Source organism: Mytilus edulis, chromosome 2 (assembly GCF_963676685.1).
Source record: "Mytilus edulis chromosome 2, xbMytEdul2.2, whole genome shotgun sequence".
Taxonomy (NCBI): Eukaryota; Metazoa; Mollusca; class Bivalvia; order Mytilida; family Mytilidae; genus Mytilus; species Mytilus edulis.
In genome coordinates, this window is record NC_092345.1 from 54,741,728 (window position 1) to 54,767,102 (window position 25,375).

General features: G+C 33.1%; 2 long non-coding RNA genes across 3 annotated transcripts; one reads left to right on the top strand and one right to left on the bottom strand.

Moving 5' to 3' along the window:
* Positions 1–4,243: 4,243 nt before the first annotated feature.
* Positions 4,244–9,687, bottom strand: LOC139512450 (uncharacterized). Its single transcript, XR_011662264.1, has 3 exons — positions 9,339–9,687; positions 5,621–5,708; positions 4,244–4,743 (listed from the first exon to the last, which is right to left on the bottom strand). It is a non-coding gene; the product is annotated as an uncharacterized lncRNA (long non-coding RNA).
* Positions 9,688–14,811: 5,124 nt separating this feature from the next.
* LOC139512452 (uncharacterized) lies at positions 14,812–19,529 on the top strand. Of its 2 annotated transcripts, XR_011662266.1 has the most exons (3): positions 14,812–15,545; positions 17,528–17,726; positions 19,140–19,529. It is a non-coding gene; the product is annotated as an uncharacterized lncRNA (long non-coding RNA). The 2 variants fall into 2 exon arrangements; XR_011662265.1 differs by lacking the exon at positions 14,812–15,545 and having other exon boundaries at positions 15,552–17,726.
* Positions 19,530–25,375: the final 5,846 nt, after the last annotated feature.

Here is a 25,375-nt window from a genome sequence, read left to right on the forward strand (position 1 = left end):
AAGAACTTTACATATTTGAATGATACTGACAAAATTACATATATATACTAGTACTCGACCCAAGATTACACTTTCAAGTAAATAAGTTAGGATCCTTTTTAAAAAAAAGTACATTCCTGAGGACAGGGTCTCTTTAAATATTTACTTTTATAATGTATATAAATGGTCTTATTGATAGTGTTTTTATGTTATGTCACATGCTATAAATGTATTGTGTAATGGCAATACAGATTTGAATTGAATTGAATTGAATTGATATTCACTAAGACTAATAACTATAAAATTTATACAGACCTAGTCAATATATGGACATTGTATAATGTCTTGTATTGTTGACAAAACTACAAAATTAATACGCCCGGAAAAAAATGTAATTCAAACAAATATTCAAAACAATATATTCTGATGAACTTTTAAATGCAACACACATTTTGGTTACCAGAATGATGAAGTCGCACGAATTTCTTAAAGCGACATCTACCCATAAATACTTGTTTTACAGGGTTTTTTCTTCGTGAAACAATTCTTTCAATCCATACCCACACTTGGTTCTGTAAATAAATTGTGTATAGATCTAAATACTGTCGATACAATGACGGTTTGAATCAGACCATAAGAACATTACAGACAGAAATAGCTGAACGTGTTGTTGCTAGACAATATCAGGTCACTGTCCTTTAGTTACATCATCGGTACAGGCAGACAGAATTTTTTTATTGACCATGACTAGATCTTATAAATAAATTATAGTGATAACGCAACATCAATACATGATTACGCAACGTCATTTACGATACAAATTGACGGCTGTAACGTCAACTTTTAGACTTTATCAAATCGTAAAATGCAATGTCAACCAGATTTACACTATAGAAATTTGCCATATACTGATATGACAAAGAAATCGACAGCAGAAAACATGTTTATATCATGCTCCAAAGTTCAAACTGCATAATTGCCAAAAACACACTGTAATGGGTCGAACAAAACCTAGATCAGAAGATACAAAACAGAACTTAAAACATGCCCAACAGAATTGGTTGGCCTTTCTGTCAATCATTTAGGCGTTGGACACGAGAGTAGTTGCCTTCAACGATGACACATCCATTGATAAGAGTTAAACCAGAATTTTAGTGCATGCCACATGATTTGAACATTAAACATGACGTAATCAATTTAACTTTCAAAATGCAATCTTTGCTTAAGCCTCGGTCACACCTTAACGGATAGCTCGAACGGATGCCTAAAGCCTCAGTCACACCTTACCGGATAGCACAAACGGACGCCTAACGGATGAAAATAAAAGTTGTCCGTTGACAAAATTGTTATCCGTTGGGAGTCCGTTGATGAAACGGACGTGTAACGGATGCATAACGGACACACACCGGATATGCAACGTACGAGAAACGGAAACGTACCGGACAGAACGGATGTCGAACGTACAACCAACGGACGAGTAACGAGAACCGCATAAAACGGACACCTGACATAAAACACTGGACACTTTTAATTTGCAAAACACTCATTTGCAAATCCGCCGCCGCCTCAAACAAGAGCTACAATATCATGTATATAACCAAAATGTGCGGAATTACATGGGATTCAATAATTTCATTGGTTTTATACTGTTACTGTCATATTTATTTTGCAATTTGAATTATAAAAACATGGGATTTTCAATATCCCATGGGACAGGGCAAAATCCCATGGGATTTACCAATATCCCATGGGATTTTGGTTAAATCCCATGGGATTTTTTTTGGTCCCATGGGATTATTGTAGTCCCATGGGATATTTGTTGTCCCATGGGACAAAAAAAATCCCATGGGACTATAATTATCCCATGGGATTTTTAATATCCCATGGGACAAAATAAAATCCTATGGGATTAAAATTATAAATATATATATATAAATATAAAGTTATGTGTATGTTACAATGAATGCTGTTTGGTAGTAAAATGTTTTAAATGTATACGAGTTTTTTATATTTTTTATATATACATATATATAAAAAAAAAAATTTTTGTCACAAACATGTTTTTTATTTGTTTATATGACAATAAACATGATAAAGATTATTCTTATTTTGGAATGTATAATAATAATATTTTACAGTCAAAGAATAAAGTCCTTTAACTGAAACAAAATGATGAAATTTCTAAATAAATGAAAACTAGAGGGTCCAAGGACCCTGTGTCGCTCACCTGATATTTTTATTTACAATTGTTGCATGATAAATGCAACTGTTGTACTGTCGTTTAGTTTCAGAGATATAATACTAAAAAGTGCATTTGAAACCTATGTTTAATTTCAGCCATGTGGGCAGGCAGGGTCATCATACACAGTGGTCCCTGGATATCCTAGTGGTGATTTAAACCAAGTTTGTTTAAATTCAACAGTTGTTGTAGGGGAGAATTTTTGTAAAATTTATCTAACAAGAAATGCAAAGTAATGAGAAAGTTGTGAAGTAGTTTTGTTGTTGCGCAACCCCCCCCCCCAACCCCCCACTTTGCCAAAAAAAACAAAAAGGTAATAAAAAATTATCATATAAGGGCAATCTATCCTATTAATGATTTCTGCAAAATTCAGTTGATTGTGCAAGGGTTGTATAGCCAGCTGAGGTCGTTAAAAACTCTCTTTCTTTTGTTGTTGCAGATAGATCTTGACCTGATAAGCAATTCTACCACATGTCAGATTTGCTCTAAATGCTTTGGTTTTTGAGTGATAAGCCAAAAACTGCATTTTACCCCTATGTTCTATTTTTAGCCATGGCGGCCATCTTGATTGGTTGGCCGGGTCACCGGACACAATTTTTAAACTAGATACCCCAATGATGATTGTGGCCAAGTTTGGTTTAATTTGGTCCAGTAGTTTCAGAGGAGAAGATTTTTGTAAAAGATAACTAAGATTTACGAAAAATGGTTAAAAATTGACTATAAAGGGCAATAACTCCTAAAGGGGTCAACAGACCATTTTGGTCATGTTGACTTATTTGTAGATCTTACTTAGCTGAACATTTTTGCTGTTTACAGTTTATCTCTATCTATAATAATATTCAAGATAATAATCAAAAACAGCAAAATTTCCTTAAAATTACCAATTCAGGGGCAGCAACCTATCAACGAGTTGTCCGATTCATCTCAAAATTTCAGGGCAGATAGATCTTGACCTGATAAACAATTTTACTACATGTCAGATTTGCTCTAAATGCTTTGGTTTTTGAGTGATAAGCCAAAAACTGCATTTTACCCCTATGTTCTATTTTTAGCCATGGCGGCCATCTTGGTTGGTTGGCCGGATCACCGGACACAATTTTTAAACTAGATACCCCAATGATGATTGTGGCCAAGTTTGGTTTAATTTGGTCCAGTAGTTTCAGAGGAGAAGATTTTTGTAAAAGATAATTAAGATTTACGAAAAATGGTTAAAAATTGACTATAAAGGGCAATAACTTCTAAAGGGGTCAACAGACCATTTTGGTCATGTTGACTTATTTGTAGATCTTACTTTGTTGAACATTTTTGTTGTTCACAGTTTATCTCTATCTATAATAATATTCAAGATAATAACCAAAAACAGCAAAATTTTCTCAAAATTACCAATTCAGGGGCAGCAACCTATCAACGGGTTGTCCGATTCATCTGAAAATTTCAGGGCAGATAGATCTTGACCTGGTAAACAATTTTACCCCAGTCAGATTTGCTCTAAATGCTTTGGTTTTTGAGTTATAAGCCAAAAACTGCATTTTACCCCTATGTTCTATTTTTAGCCATGGCGGCCATCTTGGTTGGTTGGGCGGGTCACTGGACACAATTTTTAAACTAGATACCCCAATGATGATTGTGGCCAAGTTTGGTTTAATTTGGTCCAGTAGTTTCAGAGGAGAAGATTTTTGTAAAAGTTAACGACGGACGACGACGACGACGGACGACGGACGACGGACGACGGACGACGGACGACGGACGCCGGACGCCAAGTGATGAGAAAAGCTCACTTGGCCCTTCGGGCCAGGTGAGCTAAAAATATTGTTTTGAAATCTTTGTCTTGTTTATTCTATTATGAAAAATAGAACTGAAAAAATATTTCATATTCTGACTGAATAGTTCACTCTTTTCATGAGGTAAGATTTTCTTTGTTATAGGTTCATTGCAATACTTGTATAGGCAAACAATTTGAATTATATATACCTTTGTGGTGTACATAATAGTATGCTTATATTTGCAAATTTATAATATAAACACTTTTTGTTAAAGTTTTTGCTTTCTTTATTCACAACTTGCTATGTACAATTATTCAGTCCACTATATAAGAGTGAAGTCAATAAATAATTTCATTCACTAGAATATTCCTGCAATTCTTAGACAAAACATTTTTTCAATCTGTTCTTCAAAGATCTTCCTCTGTACATCTTTATTGAATGGAGAGATTCAAATGAGAAGACAAAGCAAGTTTATTTGGACAACAACATTCTAATATCTTGTTCATTCGTTCCATCTTTCAATTGATAATTACATTGTTGTATTTATATGATCAAGTTCTTGTGCATCAATGATCGTGATGATATGACTCCTTTTTGTTTATAGTCATCATGTTGAAATTTCCTCTTTCAAATAAATGTAGGAAAAAACATGTTCCATTTCAAATTAATAAAAAAGTCGCACTATGGAGAAAAATATCAGCTTTAAGTTTTCCGTTCAGTATTGATCTGTGAATGATGACCATGAAAATCGAGATGTCTGACCTACAAATACACAAACTCAAAAATTATCAGTGAAGAGATCAATAAAATGGCTATTTTATCATGTTTATGATTAATATGATAAACTTTAATCTTATAAATATTCAAGTACTAAATTACAGAAATCGCTTAAATTTTATAATAGTTTAGTTAAAGTACAGCTTATTTAAAATTATAATAAAAAAATATAGGCCACCGATGAGTTAAATAAGATATTACATTTCTAATGCCAAAAAATGGCATTTTTGCACCAAAGGGAGATAATTTGGAGCTTTTTCAATGATATATGCATTTTAAAAGTCATCTGGGGCCAAACCGAATTGATTGTTTTGAATGATTTGGTGTACCATATGATAAAGTTATAAATAAAATGAGTTATGAAAAAAAAATATTAAACATTTTTCTGAAATTGTTATACCCTAGAGCCTCCTTAAATGTCATTTGATCTCTATTGGAGAAATGTCTCATTGGAAATCAGACTACTAAGTGTTTCTTATTTTTATATCAACCCAGCCATATTATACCTGTCTAATATCAGGAGCTTGTACATAGTTCAGTGGTTGATGTTGGTTCATATCCGTCATTTTTATTTTTCATAATTTTTTGTTTTTATAAATTAGTCTGGTATATTTGACGTTAGAATTGATGCTCTGTTTTAAATTTGGTTAGTGTTGACTTTTATAGATTACTATAACATGTATAAGGTATGGGTTTTCTCATTACTTACAGGTCATCAATGGCCTCTAATAAGTAATTACAATGCTTACATCCACTAAATTGAACTCTGATGGATAGTTTTCTCTTTCATCATACCACATCTTATTTTAATAAATATTTAATCATTATTCAAGGAAAAAAACTTTTATAACAGTGGACTTACCATTTAGGCTTTGTTGACCTCTGTAAATCTTATTTTGTTGCTAATTTCTTCTGTTTATAGTTTCCCCTTTATCTTTCAAGTTCTTGCCCTACACATAAAAGGGTAAACATCATTTAATGACAAAAATAACTACTACATGTATTACATAATTAGTAGGCAACTGAAAATTTTGTCTTATTTGTATATAACATCAACTTACTCATCATTCTTGCTGTTCAATATCATGAATATTACCATTATTCTATGAATATGAGGTCACAGTAAAATTAACCTTGGTAGGCAGACATCTTTTTTTATATGATACCTTGTAGTCATTCCATACAACAAGTAGACCTATGCTTAAAAAATCTAAGGCCAAAATTAAAAATATGTTTGTTTCCCCTCCCCCCACACGGGTCAAAAATAAGCGCCCGGGTCAAAAAAATATTTTCCACAAAAAAATTGAAATTAATTTTTTCCTGAAAATAATTTGTTTCCATTTTTGGTTAAAAGCAGAAGGATTGATAATCTAAATAAATACACTCAAATTGAGCACAAACAACTGATAAGTGGCCTGGACTGGACAAGTCAAACCATTCATGTGACCATGCTATGACAATCACATCCAGTTAAAAAAAACTAGAGGCTCTCAAGAGCCTGTGTCGCTCACCTGTTAATGTGTTTACTGATGTCGGCCATCTTCGTTGGTAGGCGGGGTCATTAGACACTTTTTTTTTAAAATAGTTACCCTAGTATTATGAATGTGGCCAAGTTTGGTTAAATTTGGCCAAGTAGTTTTAGAAATGATTTTTATACAAGTTACAAAAATGACGAAAAGTTGTTCAATATTGACTACAAAGGGCAATAACTCCTTAAGGGGTCCTCTAACAATTTTGATCATGCTGACTTATTTGTAGATCTTACTTTGCTGAACATTATTGCTGTCTACAGTTTATCTCTATCTATAATAGTATTCAAGATAATAACCAAAAACTGCAAAATTACCTTAAAATCACCAATTTTAGGGCAGCAACCCAACAACAGGTTGTCCAATTCAACTGAAAATTTGTGAGGGGATATATCTTATTCTGATGGACATTTAAATCTTGAAAGATTTGCCCTAAACGTCTTAGTTTCAAAGATATAGAGCAAAACCTGCATTTTACCACTATGTTCTAATTTTAGCCATGTTGGCCATTTTGTTTGGTAGGCTGGGTCATCGGACACATTTTATAAACTACAAACCACAATGATAATTGTGGCCAAGTTTGGTTAAATTTGGCAAAGTAGTTTCAGAGAAGAATATTTTTAAAAAAGTTACAAAAAATGATGAAAAGTTGTTAAAAATTGACTATAAAGGGCAATAACTCCTTAAGGGGTCGACTGACAATTTTTGTCATGTTGGCTTATTTGTAGGTCTTACTTTGCTGAACATTATTGCTTTTACAGTTTATCTCTATCTATAATAGTATTCAAGATAATAACCAAAAACTGCAAAATTTTCTTAAAATAACCATTTCACAGGCAGCAACCCATCAACAGGTTGTCCGATTCGTCTGAAAATTTCAGGGCAGATAGATCTTGACCTGATCAACAATTTTACCCATTGTCAGATTTGCTCTAAATGCTTTGGTTTTTGAGTTATAAGCCAAAAACTGCATTTTACCCCTATGTTCTATTTTTAGCCATGGCGGCCATCTTGGTTGGTTTGACGGGTCACGCCACACATTTTTTAAACTAGATACCCCAAGGATGATTGTGGCCAAGTAGTTTCAGAGGAGAAGATTTTTGTAAAAGTTTACGGACGACGGACGCAGGACGACAGACGAAGGACGCCAAGTGATGAGAAAAGCTCACTTGACCTTTCAGGTCAGGTGAGCTAAAAAGAACCTGCCTTCCTGGTCTGTTTACAAAGGGTAGACCCGGGGGAGGGGAAACAAACATTCTTTTAAATGTGGCCTAATAAAATGACAAAACCAAGAAAACTTATCATTGACCAAAGAACAATAAAATGCGGTCATGGTTTATATATGAATCTGCCATTCAGACATGCACAACTTACAATTGTTTCATATCTACCAAATATAATCTACCTGTAACTTTAAACATATGATAAACTGACAAAACAATGCAGTGTTTCATTGACCAATGAACCATGAAAATGAGGTCAAGTTCATATAAAATATGACAGACAGCTAAGTGCATCTTACAATTATTTCATTCACTAAATAAAGGGGCCTTATTGCTTACAGTATCCGGAAAATAGACCAAACCACAAAAACTAAATATTTTCAAAGTTCCTTATACCCTGCCAATTTGTTATGGTTGTGCCTGTTCTAAGTCAGGATCCGATAATTAAGTGATTGTCGTTTGTTTATGTGTAACATATCTGTTTTCAATTTTTTTGTACATACATTAGGTTGTTAGTTTTCAACTTTCAACTTGGCTATCATGTGTAAAATCATACAAGTGTTGGGAAAACAGGAAGTTGTCGAGTGATGAATCTGAAAATGCATCACACAGTATAGCCGACTTATTTAACCCTGAAACCAAATTTCAGAAATCCTTCTATTGTAGTTCCTAAGGAAAATGGGACGAAAAATATTCATCGGACGGACTGACTGACGCAAGGATGGATGGACAGACAGGGGTAAAACAGTATACCCCCCCTTTTTTAAAGTGGGGGCATAATTTTAATACGGGGCTATAAAAATCCATGCAAGATGTCAAAACAAAAAGAAGTAACCTAATTCTTACTTGTTAGGGGCTATTTCTTTATTGTCGGTTATACATATAACAATACAACATATTAAAGGTCTGTAGAGCTTTTATCCGACATACATATATGACAAGCACAATACATTTGTACATGAAACATAAAGCTCATCACTGAGATAGTAGTCTCAGATAGAGGGAGGCGGGGTCAACCAAACTCCCCTATTCAATCTGAATGTAGGACAGAAAGTCACAGTCAAAGAGTCACACACTGTCACAGGACAAAAAGTCACAATTTAGTTTTGAGATTATTTTTCTTTGAACAAGAAAACACTCTTTTTGTATTTTCTTGAAGTTTTATACATGAACATGATGTAGCAACTTTAAATTAAAATTTATTAAAAACAAATAAATCAGTGCATTAGGTTTGCGCACATTACCATTACATTTACGCACAAAAATCATTACGTTTGTGTGCAGCTTTTGATTACATTTGCACGCATTTTTTAACATGTAAATATAAAAAAAAAGATATAGTATGATTGCCTTTTACAGCTGACTATGCGGTATGGGCTATACCTCGGGCTTTGCTCATTGTTGAAGGCTGTAGTGTGACCTATGGTTGTTAATGTCTGTGTCATTTTGGTCTCTTGTGGACAGTTGTCTCATTGGCAATCATACCATATCTTCTTTATATTGGCTTATGGTTGAAGGCCGTAAAGACCTCTAGTTGTTAATGTCTGTGTCATTTTGGTCTCTTGTGGACAGTTGTCTCATTGGCAATCATACCACATCTCCTTTTTTTATTATGAACAATTTCCTAAAATTAAAAATGAATATAATTATGTAATAAAAAGAAGATATTTCAAAATCTGTTTTCATTTATATTCAATCAATTGTCAACAAATTGTTTGTGACTTTTTGTCCTATCTACTTTGTTACTTTATGCCTGAGTTTGACATGTGTTTGACTTTTTGTCCTGTGACTTTTTGTCGGAATGTCCTGTGACTTTCTGTTCGTTTACCTTCCATCTTAATCAGTGAACTGAATAATTGTTTTTCGCAGAAGTCCGGGGAGTGTTAAAAAATCACATGTGCAAGTTGAGAGTCAACACTTACACAGGGACTACACAATACTTTTTCAGAATGTCAGCAAAAAAGAATCACTGGTGACAGGGGAGTGTAACCGATGAAATGATCCTGAATCAGATAAGATTTTCCCGGTACGTCTAAACACCGCTCAGGAGGACCTCCTGGGTGCACACATGCAGGGCATACAAAGTGCACTCATGGCAGACCCTATATAGTCGCCGTCGTATCTGCACACATGATGGATGTATATATTCGTTATAGATCGTCATACACTTCTCATTTTAGAGTTAAATTTGCAAGAAATCTCTTAAGATTTTAAAATAATAATGCTACTAAAAATATATTATTTCCCCCAATTTTCGCAATTTTTTCGCCATATAAAATATTTAGGCGACTGTGCTTTTAGTGAATATAAACGATGACGAGGCCTCACGAATAAATATAAATATGAAATATACTGGAACATCGATTAGCATAGATCGAGCAGCAGAGTAAACTTCCACATAAATCTCGAAGTTATTTACGCCGGATAATATAGACTGTGCTCCTGAATAAAGTTGTCAAATACATTAATTTGTGTTTTTTACTTCTACAAGAAATTTGATTCAAATGCTAATTACGCACCATTTGCTGAGCAGAGAATCATTCTAAGCCAGGAACCGTCTATACTAACTGATAACAGTAAGAATAGAAAGTCTCTGTAAAAAGGCAGTCAATCCTAACAGAACTGTATTAACTTAATGATACATGTACATCAAGTTCCAGCACCTCACCAAGCACCCTTGCCTTGCATACTGAGATGGCAAACTGGTGTGTGTCAGTATTTTAATATAAAACTGCGTAGGTTCATATCGTTTGATTCAACGTTTGTTTGGTTATTTTTTAAGGATCGTTGTAAAATTATATCTAAATCTTTGTTGAAATACGATTTTAAATTGTTCAATTCTTTCTATTTCATAATTTTGTCAAAGTCTACTTTTTAAAGTTTTAAATTTTACAGAAAAAATGAATATTCCCTTTTGATTTGAAGAAAATCTTTTTGAACTGTCATGACATGGTGTTGCAAAGCTGATTACAGGTAACTATAACATACAGTAATTCAAGTTCCATTACGACAGTGCGTGTATTCTCGGTTGTGTATAACGTATAGTTTTCTAGAGAACATCCTGTCTACGTGTAATACAGATTAATGACATTATACAACATTTCTTTGGTTAAATGTGATAAGGTATCTGTGTCCATTCCCTATTTCAACACCACTAATTTTTCGAAGAAAAAAAATCAAAAAAAAAAAATTATATGAAATTAAGAAGAAAAGTAGCAAATATAAACTTCAGTATTGCATGAACAAATCCGTGAGAAAACGTATAGATACATGTATGAATAAAGATGTGTTTAAAAAGACCTATTGGCTTTATTTCACACTAGGACCTAAGATAACTAGAACTAAGCAATGGTTGATCCAGAAATTTTCATAAGTGGGGACTCATTGACTGCCTTAGAGGGGTCACGTCCAGTCATGCTTCCGTGATTCCCTATATAATCTACCATTTGTTTCCCAAGATTTAGGAGGGGGCTGGTACACACATATATATATATATATAAATATACCTCTGCGGCGGAGCCAGCCATTTGAAAAGGAGGGGGTCCCAACCCAGGACAAAAGGGGGAGGGGGTGGTTCCAACCATATGTCCCCATTCAAATGCATTGATCGTTCAAAAAAAGGGGTGGTTCCAACCCCCGAAACCCTCCCCCCTGGATCCGCCACTGATACCTAGTATCACAGGCACTTGTCTCAAAAATTTTTTTCCTTTATACCTTAATATAACACGTGTTATATTAAGGTATATAGGAAATTTTTTTTGAGACAAGTGCCTGTGCCTAGTATGCATATAATTAAGAACAGCTTTGAATATATGCATATAAAATAATGGTACGTTTAAAAACCGTTCAGGATCTCCTGGTTGCACACAGGACATTAAGTAACTTAGGACATGTATATAAATAGTAAGAGTTCAGGGTATACATTCGATAACTAACATATTTTATAATTTTGTAATTTTTGTTTTGATAAAATCAGAGACATATAATACATGTATTGAGACATATATAATACATGTGTCTCTGAAAAAAATCAAACCATCTTTAAAGAAGTTATTTCAGTTTGAATCGACTGTCTTTTGCATTAGAATTCCAAAACGTTAATGTTATTTTCAAATGCCAAAACCTGCAAGAAAGAAACATTTATATTCGGTGATTTTGTAATTTGTTTTAAAAATATTAAAAAGTACATGTACATCGTTTTTTCAAGATTTGTATAGTAACTGGTTTAATTAAGTCCCCTTGATGAAATTTAAATTGCGAGACGCTAATTAATAAACTTTGATCTATCTATCGGCATGCGTCGTTATTTGGGATACGTCACGGATGACCGATGGTCATATTCAATACGATATACCAATCATCATTTGAATTTGGTCAATTGATCTTTAATAATTAGGACTAATTGGTGATGGCAGAGAATAAGTCGCTGGTGATGATTAAAAACATATAGAAGTAAACTTTGTAAAAAAAAAGGTTTCCTTGGAAAAAATTATGAAAATATATGAATATGCTAAATAATTTTTTTTCCGAAATAATAATTAAAGACGTTTAGAAATAACAAATTTTCACAGTTGGGAAATTTTCAATTCAAGTTATTTCATTTTGAAAACGTTGAAAAATATAGATCTTATTATATGTACAATGTGGGACTTGTTATAATGAATATTATCGCCAATATCACCATAATTACATAAAGAACAGATACAATATTCTCCTAAAGAGTTTGCCATCCAACAATTCAAAATGAAATGTTGAGTCGAAACTGAGGTACCTAATCTATAAAAAGAATCACTATTTTAGTCGAAATTAAACTGTATATATTCTTTTTTTCAAAACTCCTGAAATAATTTAACATTATCTATAGAGAGCTTACATATGCAAATCTGTTTAGAAGTATGTGAGCGTAAATAAAATTTGTTTATTAGCCCCCCCCCCTTTTTTCCTTCTATGAAATTTAATTGTAAACGATTTTCTTTCTTAATTTGTGTTTGCTCATTAACTGGGGTTCATGCTGTCAAAAAACAAAAATGTCACCTTGTGTAAAAGTTATTGATAAAAAAAAAATTTGAAGCTTCCAGAAGAATAACGGTACGTCTAAACACCGCTTGAAGGACCTCCTGATTGCACTCATGACATACGAAGTGCACTCAGGACCCTTTATAGTCATCGCACACAGGATGAATGCATATATTCTTTATACGCTTCTTATTTTAGAGTTAAATTTGGTAGAATTTGAAATCGAACTTAGATAGATATGTTACATTTGTAATTCTTAGAAAATAATAAGGGCACGTGTCACTGATTACACAACTACTGAGCCATGAATTATCCAATCAACAAAATTAATTGGAGTATCTTTATTGTTGTTTTATATATTGTGTTGTTTGTACAGTGTGACCATGCAGGAAGTAATATTGTGACGTTTAGAATGAATATCACGATGTTTTAAGATTTTCGTCTTTTATTAAAATTTCGTTCCATAAATTTTTAAGTTTTATTCTTAATTTTATTATCATGTCCTGGACCAGTAATTAATTCTTTGCACGAGTTTGAAAAGGGAAATAAATGTTCATACTTTAATAAAAGAATTTATATTAATTAAAGTTTTGTATATGGAATCCGTTCTTAACGGTAAAAGCCGTACTTTTCAAACAATCAAACTCATATACATGTAGTTAGATGTTATTTCTCATTTTTATCGAACTTGTCCAGGAATTTTATTTTTGAGTTATACGAATATTTTAAGAAATCCGTTTTTATTAAGTTTTTTTTCTCTAATTAAAGTCGTTTTGTCCAGTTTCACAAGCCTGAAACGAATTTCAATGCGAAAATAAATTCTGAAAATGAACTTGTCTCCGTTTTCGTCTCCGTTTTTTGAAAATTATGATATTTTGGGTATAATTATTTCTAAAAAAATATGTAAGTTAGATTGTAGTAGAGAGAAATTATAAAAAAGATGATGTGGTATGATTGCTAATGAGACAACTATCCACAAAAGACCAAAATGACACAAACATTAACAAAGAAAGACTATTTCGAAGACAGTTTATTGACACGAAATCCGTTCAAACCACGACTAAGTCTTCGTGCACAGATTTCCGTTAAGGTTAAACTGAATATTGTACATAATTGTCTTCTCTTGTATAATGGTTTGTTGAGAATAAAGATATACAAATGTAATAAAATTTGATATTCAGTCAACATTGTGTTTGTTTAAAAACTTGATTGAGAGAGAGAGAGAGAGAGAGAGAGAGAGAGAGAGAGAGAGAGAGAGAGAGAGAGAAAGAATCACACTGAAAAACAAAAATCGAACTTGTTACAGAAAAAAACGCAACTATAAAATAATTTTCTTTATTCGTGAACTGCAAAACACAACAAATTAATTTACCCGTCATCATGAAAAATAAACAGAAAAAGCACATCGAATGAGATATATATTTTATTTTTTCTATATGCAAATTCATGTTAAAGATAAAACTGAACTAAACAATACAATTCCTAAAAAACAATAAAGATAATCCAATCAATTTTGTTGATTGGATAATTCATGGCTCAGTAGTTGTGTAATCAGTGACACGTGCCCTTATTATTTTATAAGAATTAACATATCTATCTAAGTTCGATTCAGGCGCGGATCCAGAGGGGGGAGGGGGGTTCCGGGGGGTTGGAACCCCCCTTTTTTTGGCCGATCAATGCATTTGAATGGGGACATGTAGCTGAACCCCCCTTTTTTGTCCTGGGTTAGGACCCCCCCTTTTTTAAAATGGCTGAATCCGCCCCTGCGATTTCAACTTCTACCAAAATTTAACTCTAAAATAAGAAGCGTATAACGAATATAAACATCCATCATGTGTGCAGATATGATTACGGTAATGGGTCCTGAGTGCACTTTGTATGTCCTGAGTGCACTCAGGAGGTCCTGAGCGGTTGTTTAGACGTACCCGAAGAATAAATCATTTCCTGAACCTAAAATACATTTATCTGTTATTAAAGAAAATTCGCCTAAAACATTCTCTCATATATGTAAACAATTAATTGTAAAATAATTAATTCAACGTCGGACTTTCTGTCTGTTTACTAATACTTTTCTTGTTCAGTTTAGTTTATACCCATAATAGATTAACGGAAATAAGTACTTTTTTTTAGGAAAATTTACAACTAGATGAACGGAATTAAGTACTTTTTAGGAAAATTTACAACTCAAATTTTCAAAAACAAAATTCTACACTTTTTACCTGGATGTTTTTCTCTGTCTCGAAGCCGCAACCGTTGACCCCGTATCAAACGTAGCGACCAACACCTCGCATGACGTATTCTCGATGTTGAGGTATTGACAATATACAATCACATTTATCAATATACAGCAAGTAAGTAATTTGGTGTTGAATGCCAGTAGATCAGAATTTGTTAATTGAACTTTACCTGTTTAAGGGGCACTAGCTGCCAAATTCATGTTCCTCATCGATTTTAATAAAATTCACATAACGGGTATATAGTGTTGAATTGTTTATTAAAATGTTGCGCACAATCTTGGCTGATATGCATAAAACCATTATATTTCATGACACTGCATGAAAAAGAAATTGACTTATCGTATAATACCAGAACCAGAGACATATATATTGTATCTAATATCTCTGCCAGAACTAAAAAATAAACTACAGTAAGTCCACATACACATAAGAGGGTATGGATGTGAATTGACAGAATAGAGAACAAAGGACAAAGAAAAAAAGGAATAAAGAATAGTGAAAGAAAGAGAATAATGGAAAAAAAGTGTAAGTTATTAAAAATATAACTAAAAAAAGAAGACAGAAAAAAAGACACCCCTCCGAGACGAGCCTTACATGCACTGTTATTACCCAAGGTTAATTTTACGGCGGCTCATTTTATTTTGGCTTAGAAATAAACATAATTGACAAGTTTCCTTCCCCTGCATTCTCGATCCCACATGTAAATAGCACGGTGATTTCAAAAGACATTGATACATCATTACAACACTTGCCGTCAGTATTTGAATATATTGATTAAGAAGGTATAGAAGATTAAGGCACGCACACTATTATCCACCACTGGCCTAAATAGTTAGTCCGCAAACAACGAGGGTCATAAAAACCCAGCACTTTGAACACAGCCACCGGCATGGTGTGAATCTGAAAGCTTCCCACTATCCATTTCTACCCATAGGCATAGAAAACTTTTGCCTTTCATTTATCAAAAATGAAATATGTTGATATTAATGGTATATAAGAATTATTGGGGAATTCAAACCATTCCTATTGTAAGTGATAATACTAAATTTATATCAGGGTGATTGAAATGAGGAAAAAAAAGGGGGGATCAGGAGTTCAGGGCCCCCTGTTTGGGAAAAGAATTGGTTGATTATATATGGAATCACTGAGTCATGGCAGGAGCAGGCCCCTCTTAGGCAGTCGGTGGGCCCCACTTATGAAAAATTCTGGATCCACCACTGTGGTCATGGTGGTCTTCAGTTGTATTATCTTTTAAAAAAAAAATTACACCTGTATAGTGTATATTCTTTAGTGTAAATCAAGGGAAAATACTGTGAACTATCTGTGCATTGGGGCTTATTAAAAGGTATTTCGGGGGGAAGAAAGAAGGGAGGGTGAGTCCATGGGAGGTAATCCCCACCCCTTTCAATTTTAGAATATGCTATTATCTTGTAAACGGTCCAGATCCCCATTCCTAAACCATATATATTCTTGAATGGGACGATAAAACAAATCAAATGAAATTAAAAGGAGTTCTTTGGGGGTTACCCCACCCTGTTCAATTTGAGAATGTGCTATTATCTTGTGAACGATCCAGATCCCCACCCCTAAACCATATATATTCTTGTCGGGGACTATAAAATTAATAATGAAATAAAATAAAAGTGAAGTCCCACCCCCTCTAGTTTGAAAACTTGTAAACGGTCAAGATCCCCACCCCTAAACCATATTTATATATTCTTGTATAGAACAATAAAACATATCAAAGGAAATATAGGGAGAGTCCATGGGGTTCACCCCCACCCCCCACATGTTTGAGAAACTTTTAAATGGTTGAGATCCCCTGTCATCCCGTGGTTAGGTGAAAAAATTTCAGGATCCCTGATCCCCACCCTCAAACCATATATATTCTTGTATGAGACAATAAAACAAATCAAATGAATATAGGACCATCCCCTTTGTCTTGGGTTGGGAACCCCCCCTTTTTAAAATGGCTGGATCCGCCCCGGCATACCATCTAGCTAGCTATAAAGGCTTTAAAAATATGAAATCAAACAAGGAAATTAACAGTGTAGGCAACTGTTTTGAATTTAAAAAAAAGTCTTTTACATAGATATAACAATGTTAAATTTTTTGTGCATTTATTTTTGCTTATCGTATTTTCAATAATGGACAAAATTGCATGATTGAATATTGTAATTTAAAAAAAATCAGCATACATGATATAAAATGGGAAGTGGAAACTGGGAATTAGACAAAGAGACAACAACCCAATCAAAGAGCAGACAACGGCCGAAGGTCACCTATGGGTCTTCAATGCAGTGAGAAAAATTCGGCACTGGTCTTCAGCTCATAAATATGTATCAGAAATGAAAACGAGATACAGCTTTCAGTTGTCTTAATAAAAATCTTACAATAAGTTCTGAATATCAGAATATACAGTATTGCAAGATTCTCTCAAAATGTACACATAGAGCTGAAAAACTGTCAGTGACTGTAAAATTAATCATGCTTACATAAAAGTCCATGGAGTCCATCTTAATATGCATACTCTCGTACAAAGGAATATAAGTATGCAATAGACATCAAGTTTTCAAAAATTACGACAAGATCTTAATCAAGTAATAATTTCGGTTTGTTTAAATATTGCGGAGGTTAGTATGACCTCCTCTTTGGTGATGATGTTTTCGTTTTAAAGTTGGGAAAATTGTTTGTACATGTACCAACAAAAATAAAAACACAAAGTCAATCTAGAATTATGTTTTTATCATTTTTTTATGTTTAGGTTGTCAGCAAGATGAAAAGGACAAGTATGCAGTTCAAAATTCAAAATGTGGATAAGTTGAGGTTCTAGGTCTTACCTTTGCAGATTTTCATATTTTGCATGTATGAATTCAAAGGTTATATGATGGACAGCAGAGAAAGAAAAAAACAACTTTTCAATTATCCTGCTCCTGGATAAATGTAAAACATCTTGTTTTTCGGTAAGTTTTATGCTCTGTTTTGATAGTGTTAGTGCATTCATCTTTCCAGTCTTTCCTCTAAATTGTAAGTTTTTGGTGAGTGTTCACCATGAATTTCAGTAAGTAACTTGTGGATTTACATGTATATACTCAAAATTTAGTACTAATATTAATGGGATTTTAGCATGACATCCTGCCAAATGCTTGTTAATCATGTTTATGTTCCAGAACATACAAGTATTTGGACTGTACACATACAGTCTGCCCAATTTTAAGAAGTTGGTCAAGTTTATTACAAACAAATGTACAGTACAGATCAACATAACTGAAATTTTTAATAGATTAATACAAAAAGTTTAATTGCAGTTAAAATAAAAACACAGGTTTGGTCGAGCTGGTACCAGACAGTACAAGTATACTTTAAATGGTCTGACTGTACACATATGGTGGGACTAAGTTCTGGACCGTAAAAGTAAGATCCGAATACTGATATGGTCTGGAACATTTATACATGTCTTAAAATTAATATCAAACACATTGGTGTTTTTGAACTTGGTAATAAGTTATTTGATAGAACTATAATGTTTTGGGATATCAAAATCAAAAATATCCCATTTTTACTTTTAATAAAGAAGAAGATTATTGATGTATGTTTAAATGTATATTAAAATGAGACAGCAAGCCAGCAACACAAAAAATAAGGATAAAACATACATATTTTTTTGTATCAATGTTATAATTTCCAATATGTTCAAAGAGTTCAAGGTATTTTTTCATTGAAATAAAACACAAATTGAAATCTGTCTGAACTTCAAAAGCTTAAAGAAATATTGCTTCTGTTGTCTGCATTTTGTATAATATATTGCAAATTCTTGTGAATAATGGAATGTTATTATAGTTGTCTAAAGTTTTAACATTGATCTTTATACTGTAAATTCATAAATTATTGCGTGCATTTATTATTGCGATTCTGTCATTTTAGACTTTAATAAATGCGATTTTAAATTTTACGATTTTGAGAAAAATCCTGTTTAATCCATATAAAATATTTCATAATGCGAGTTTAAATTATTGCGTTTACAACTCCGTTGCATTTTTCGCAATAAAAAAAAACTGGCATTAATTCCGAATTTACAGTATATATATATATTATGTATATAACTTGGGAAAATACCCAAATGTTATAAAGAAGAATAAATTAATTGATTGTTATATGGTATTAGAATAGGAAGATGTGGTATATTGCTAATTTGACAACCCTCCATCAGAGACCAAAGGATGTAGGCCGTTAGCAACTGATGACACTGGACAACCTTTAACAATCAGTAAAATCCATACCGCATAGCTATTTTTATTGAAAATCATATTATTGCTACATGTATGAAAACAATTTTGTATAATCCATTACTTTAGATTTTATTGGTTCTTTTTCAGAAGGATTGAAATTCACCACCTAGAATAAATGGAGAAAACATAGAAACAAGACCAGAATAAATTCAAAGACAAAAGTTGGATCAGTTATTATTTTCATCACTCAGTCAATGATTTGAAGTTCTTTTAAATTCCAAAAAATATTGAAACCACAATAATGTCAAAGTTCTGTGCTGAATGTCCAAAAAGTGGACTATACCATCAAACAATGCTGGATGATAAGAAACTATTAATGTTTTGTGTTGAGGGATATTGTGAAAAAAATAGATTTACTTAAATAGCTACTAGTATGTTAAGCCTAACAATAGAGTTTTTATTGATTTCAAATGGCAAATAATTGTGTTTCAAGAAAGTATTCTATAATTCATGAATAAACATATATTGATACTTACATTATCTGCTTTGTTGTTTAAAAGTTTAGTTTTGAACAGTTAAAGAACAATATGCTAAATTAACATTTCCCAAGAAAAAAAGATATTCAATTAAAAAGATTCATCTTATAATAATTTACTACCAAATAGAATACATTGTAACATACACATTACTGTTTATTTATATCTATATATTTACAATTAGAATCCCATAGGATTTTAATTTGTCCCATGGGATATTTAAAATCCCATGGGATAATAAAAATCCCATGGGATTTTTTTTGTCCCATGGGACAACAAATATCCCATGGGACTACAATAATCCCATGGGACCAAAAAAAATCCCATGGGATTTAACCAAAATCCCATGGGATAATGGTAAATCCCATGGGATTTTGCCCTGTCCCATGGGATATTGAAAATCCCATGTTTTTATAATTCAAATTGCAAAATAAATATGAAAGTAACTGTAGAAAACCAATGAAATTATTGAATCCCATGTAATTCTGCACATTTTGGTTATATACATGATATTGTAGCTCTTGTTTGAGGCGGCGGCGGATTTGCAAATGAGTGTTTTGCAAATTAAAAGTGTCCAGTGTTATAAGCGTATCGGATAAAACGGATGATCAAGATTTACGGAAAAATCAAAGGCGACAATAACAATACATGTAAATCGCATAAATATTCAAAATGTTTCTGTGTTACTGGTTTTGGTTTGTTCTTCAAAATTCCACCAAAGGGCAGTGTCTGGCCTGAATAAGAACTGCTTGATTGTGAAGACGTGCCTATACTCAAAGATCGATTATGAATAACAAGAATTCATAAACCTTAAGAAATCTGACATACCAATAATTGGCATTTCTGACGCAAAATTTTCAATTGGCATTTATCCGTTTCAGATCCGTTCATCGTCCGTTTTATCCGTTATACATCTGTTAGAAGTCCGTTTCTCATCCGTTTTATCCGTTAAACGTCCGGTAGAAATCCGTTGGTGAATTTATCTTCCAGACCTCCAACGGATGTATAAAGCCTCGGTCACACCTTACCGTATAGCACGAACGGACGCCTAACGGATGAAAATAAAAGTTGTCCGTTGACAAAATTGTTATCCGTTGAGAGTCCGTTGATGTACTGAACGAAAAAAACGGACGTGTAACGGATGCATAACGGACACACACCGGATATGCAACGTACGAGAAACGGACACGTACCGGACAGAACGGATGTCGAACGTACAACCAACGGACGAGTACCGCATAAAACGGACACCTAACAGATGCGTACCGGATAAAACGGATGAACAAGATTTAGCAAAAATCAAAGGCGACAATAATAATACATGTAAATCGCATAAATATTCAAAATGTTTCTGTGTAACTGGTTTTGCTTTGTTCTTCAAAATTCCGACAAAGGGCAGTGTCTGGCCTGAATAAGAACTGCTTGATTGTGAAGACGTGCCTATACTCTAAGCTCAATTATGAAGTCATGAACCTTAAGAAATCTGACATACCAATAATTGGCATTTCTCACGCGAAATTTTCAATTGGCATTTATCCGTTGCAGATCCGTTCACCATCCGTTTTATCCGTTATACGTCCGGAAGAAATCCGTTTCTCATCCGTTCCACATCCGTTTTATCCGTTAAACGTCCGGTAGAAGTCCGTTGGTGAATTTATCTTCCAGACCTCCAACGGATGTATAACGGACACGTAACGGATACAAAACGGAAACGAAACGGACGAGTACCGTACAAAACGGACGCCCAACGGACGTTCAACGGACATTTTATCCGTTGGACGTCCGTTCAAAGTTTTGAACATGCTCAAAATTTTCCACCGGACAGAACGGACATCGACGGATAAAACGTACGCTTAACAGACATGCAACGGATATGGACGGACGTCTAACGGATAAGAACGGACGTCTAACGGACATGAACGGATTGAAAAAAAGTTATCCGTTAGGCGTCCGTTCGAGCTATCCGGTAAGGTGTTACCGAGGCTTTACGGACACGTAACGGATACAAAACAGAAACGAAACTATCTATTTTACAAAAACTCCAGATTGAAAATCAGAATAAAAAATGATAAGCTAGAGTTGCGTTTTTAAAGTTAGTCAGTATATATAGCTATTCTTCATATAAACTGATTCCAGCGTTTTATACAAGATCGATATTTACTGGTTATGTAATAAAATATGAATATTGCAAACATTTTGACATGATACAAAGAGAATATACCAGATGCCTCTCATACTTATGTACCAAAATATACTTAGGTAATAATGTGACTCTTCAAAGAGTTGCGTTTTTAGATGTGACTCCAGTCATATTACAATTTTGAAATACGTCAATGTTTAAATTTTGTTAATTTCACATCACCAAAATAGTTAATTTGTAAACGTTTACTTCAAAAATTAATGTTTATTTTGTTTACCACATTAAAAACATACACAAAAAAAAAGAAGTGAAAACTCATCTATCATTTACGGAAGCCGATAAGGGCCATTCAAAAAAAAAAATTATGTCGTAATTACGACATAGCATGTCGTAATTTCGACATAACATGTCGTTATTACGACATCGCTATGTCGTAATTTCGACATAACATGTCGTTATAACGACATCGCTATGTCGTTATTTCGACATAACATGCCGTAATAACGACATCACTATGTCGTTTTAACGACATAGCTATGTCGTAATAACGACATCACTATATATATTAAAGACTATGTATTATCATTGCCAAGAGACTAAATGACTAAACGCAGAAATTAACAACTATATGTTATCATAATGCCCCCAATAATTAGAAAAGCCCCCGCATAGTCAGCTATAAAAGAGGGACGAAAGATACCAGAGGGAGAGGCCCCGAAATGCTGTGTGGCAGACAGTGTTAACATTAATTAATTATTAGCTCCCTTGGTAAAACTCCAAATTTCATATTTAAAGTATTTCATTGTTGATTAATTTACATGATGCTTAATAAGTATATATTTGTTAATTGCATAGCTTTTGCTATTTGAATTCATTTGTTAAAGATATTTATTCATATTGTAAAGTTTAATATTTGTATCGTTGCAAAATCTTTTGTCACCTTCTTTGGTTACCTTCTGTGAGAAACTTATATAATTTATCGATCCTATTTAAAGAGATACCGACCGTGGAAGGGATGCAGAGTTAGTCTGATAAACTTGTTTGAACCAATATGTGTGGAATTATATGAGGACTGACATACATCCTACCTATAAACCAGCGCCAACTACATGCCTTCGTGAAATAAGGGTGAATTGAAATATTGATTGCTCTCTTTCTACTTACAAACGTTGGACACGATGTTTCTACAACCTCTAGGATTTAAAACAGAATCTTCGAAATTTCATCCGCAAAACAAAATAAAAATGTTAGAAAACACGAACCAATATTAAAGCAAATTCAATATATGTTTCAAATTATGTTTTTACAGCTCTTGATCATATACTAAGTAATATCTAGTATATATAATGATTATATTAGCAAAGCTATGTGAAAAAAACCGGATGTCCAACGTTACATTTATGAAAAACTGTTTTAAATCTTATGTATAGTGATCCTATTTCTTATTCTCTGATCTTCTTGATACTTGGCAGGAACAACGACAGGTGTCGGTTCTTTGTGGCGTTAAAGACGTTAATTTTATTTGACTCGGTGGCTTTATATTAAGCGGGAATAAGAAAAATGTCCAACGACGTTTTTCGTTATCTCAACGACTGAAAGTGAATTTTGTAAGTAGCAGAAAATGAATAAAAATAGTAAGACAATAATAATATCTACAAAAGTACAAATATTTGCCTCATTGTTCGTGAGTTCAAATATTGCTGATTCAATAAAATCTTCTCTACACAGTCGTTTTTCAAACAGTAGCCATTTTGTCCAAGTTGATAGTTCATTTTTCAAAGCAGTTAACGCGTATTTTCTATAATTAATCAAAACAAAAGTTAGATACACGAAGAGTAAAAAATGACAAGATTCTTTTCTTATTAACTACATGTTTGGGTCTTAAAGGAATAAAATGCTTCCACACATTACAAAACAGTAGCCAATTTGTCCAAACGTCGAAAGTTCGAAAGACGCTAATTTCCGTCGTTACATGTGCTAAAGTTTCAATTAAATGTTCATGATAATTAAAACAAATCGTGTTGTGAAATTTGGAAAAACAGGTTGATGAAAAAAAAGAATAGCGCATGTTGCTATAGACTCCACCCGGGGACATAGGTTCGACACAGGTTAAATTTTGCAATTTTTATTGATCGTTTATAGCTTTTAACGATTTATTTAAAAGAATGGTGAAATGGGGAAAAACATCTCATTACATGAACTTCGTCCAACTTTTGCAAAGACAAATTTTAGACACCAAGACAATCCTCTAAATGTAAAATTCGAATTGAAATTTATATTGTGGAAGTACTCCATAGATCATTTAAAGTCGTCATTTCAGTAAGGTGCAATCACCAATATTAAAAGACTTATACCAGTTCACGGAATGTTTTACTTCGCGATTTGTCCTGCTATTCATGTTATAACTGTCGTGATGAAATTAATTCCTGCACTAGCGAAGCCGGAACTTTTCGTCAATATAAACTTGTGCATGAAATGGAGGTACTAGTAATTGAAAGACAAATCCCAAACAGCGACGAAAACCGTTTCATCGAATTTTAAAAACCCGGGATTATTTAAGCCGTTTTCGCGGACGATCCAGGAGTAGATTACTATATTTTAAAATGTATATCAGAAATTAAACACTATAGATGACTTGCGGAAATAATTCTCAAGCCAAGGTTCAAGTAATTGAAGGGGTGTATTTCGACAACTTATGTACCAGGGAAAATACAATTCTATTCAAATTTAACCATTGGTAAAAATGTTCGATTTACTTGCAGAGTGTCAGATATATTTGTATTGGGGTTGAGTTAAGATTTAGAAATTTTACAATGACAGATGATATGCACCTTGAAAGTTAAACATCATATGATAAAAGTTTCGTACATCTAAAAAAAATTATCTTTTTTACGGAAAACTGTACCACATCTGCCTATATCTACTTATGTCCCATCTTTCTTTCCCACATTACTTGCGACAGTAATGCATTTTTAGTTGAAATAACTTAAAGGGTAAACATTATTAAATAGATTTCCACAACTTGAGGTAATTTATGATAAAATGACATCACAAAACGAACAGAACCAGAATCAGAAATTTTAAAAATTTTGTAATATAATAAATAAATCAACCAACATATAAAAAAATTTGTAAGGGTTCCGCGGGACCCAGTGTCTCGCCTACTTTTGCTGTTAATCACACACTCATCAAAAATAATGAAAAAAATCAATAAAATTATTCCTCTCGATACTATCTTTTGATTGTCAGAAGCTTCTGTCCAAGTTTGGTAAAAATCCAGGCTAGTTTAAGAATACTTTAACTGCAGACTGTATGTAATGTTAGCTGGAAGAAAAACTAAGTCCATTTATAAGTAAAATACGGGAAAAATGGAATTTTATTTTTACAAAATTTACATCTGGATACTATCTTCTGATCATAAACAAGCTTCTGGCCAAGTTTGTTACAATTCCAGGATAGTTTAAGAAAGTTATTAAAATTTTAAAAACTTTAACCACAGAGTGAATGTAATGTTTCCTGGCAGAAAAACTAAGTCCATTTATAAGTAAAATACGGAAAAAATGGAATTTTATTTTTACAAAATTTACTTCTGGATACTATCTCCTGATCATAAACAAGCTTCTGGCCAAGTTTTGTACATTTCCAGGATAGTTTAAGAAAGTTATTAAAATTTTAAAAACTTAAACCACAGAGTGAATGTAATGTTT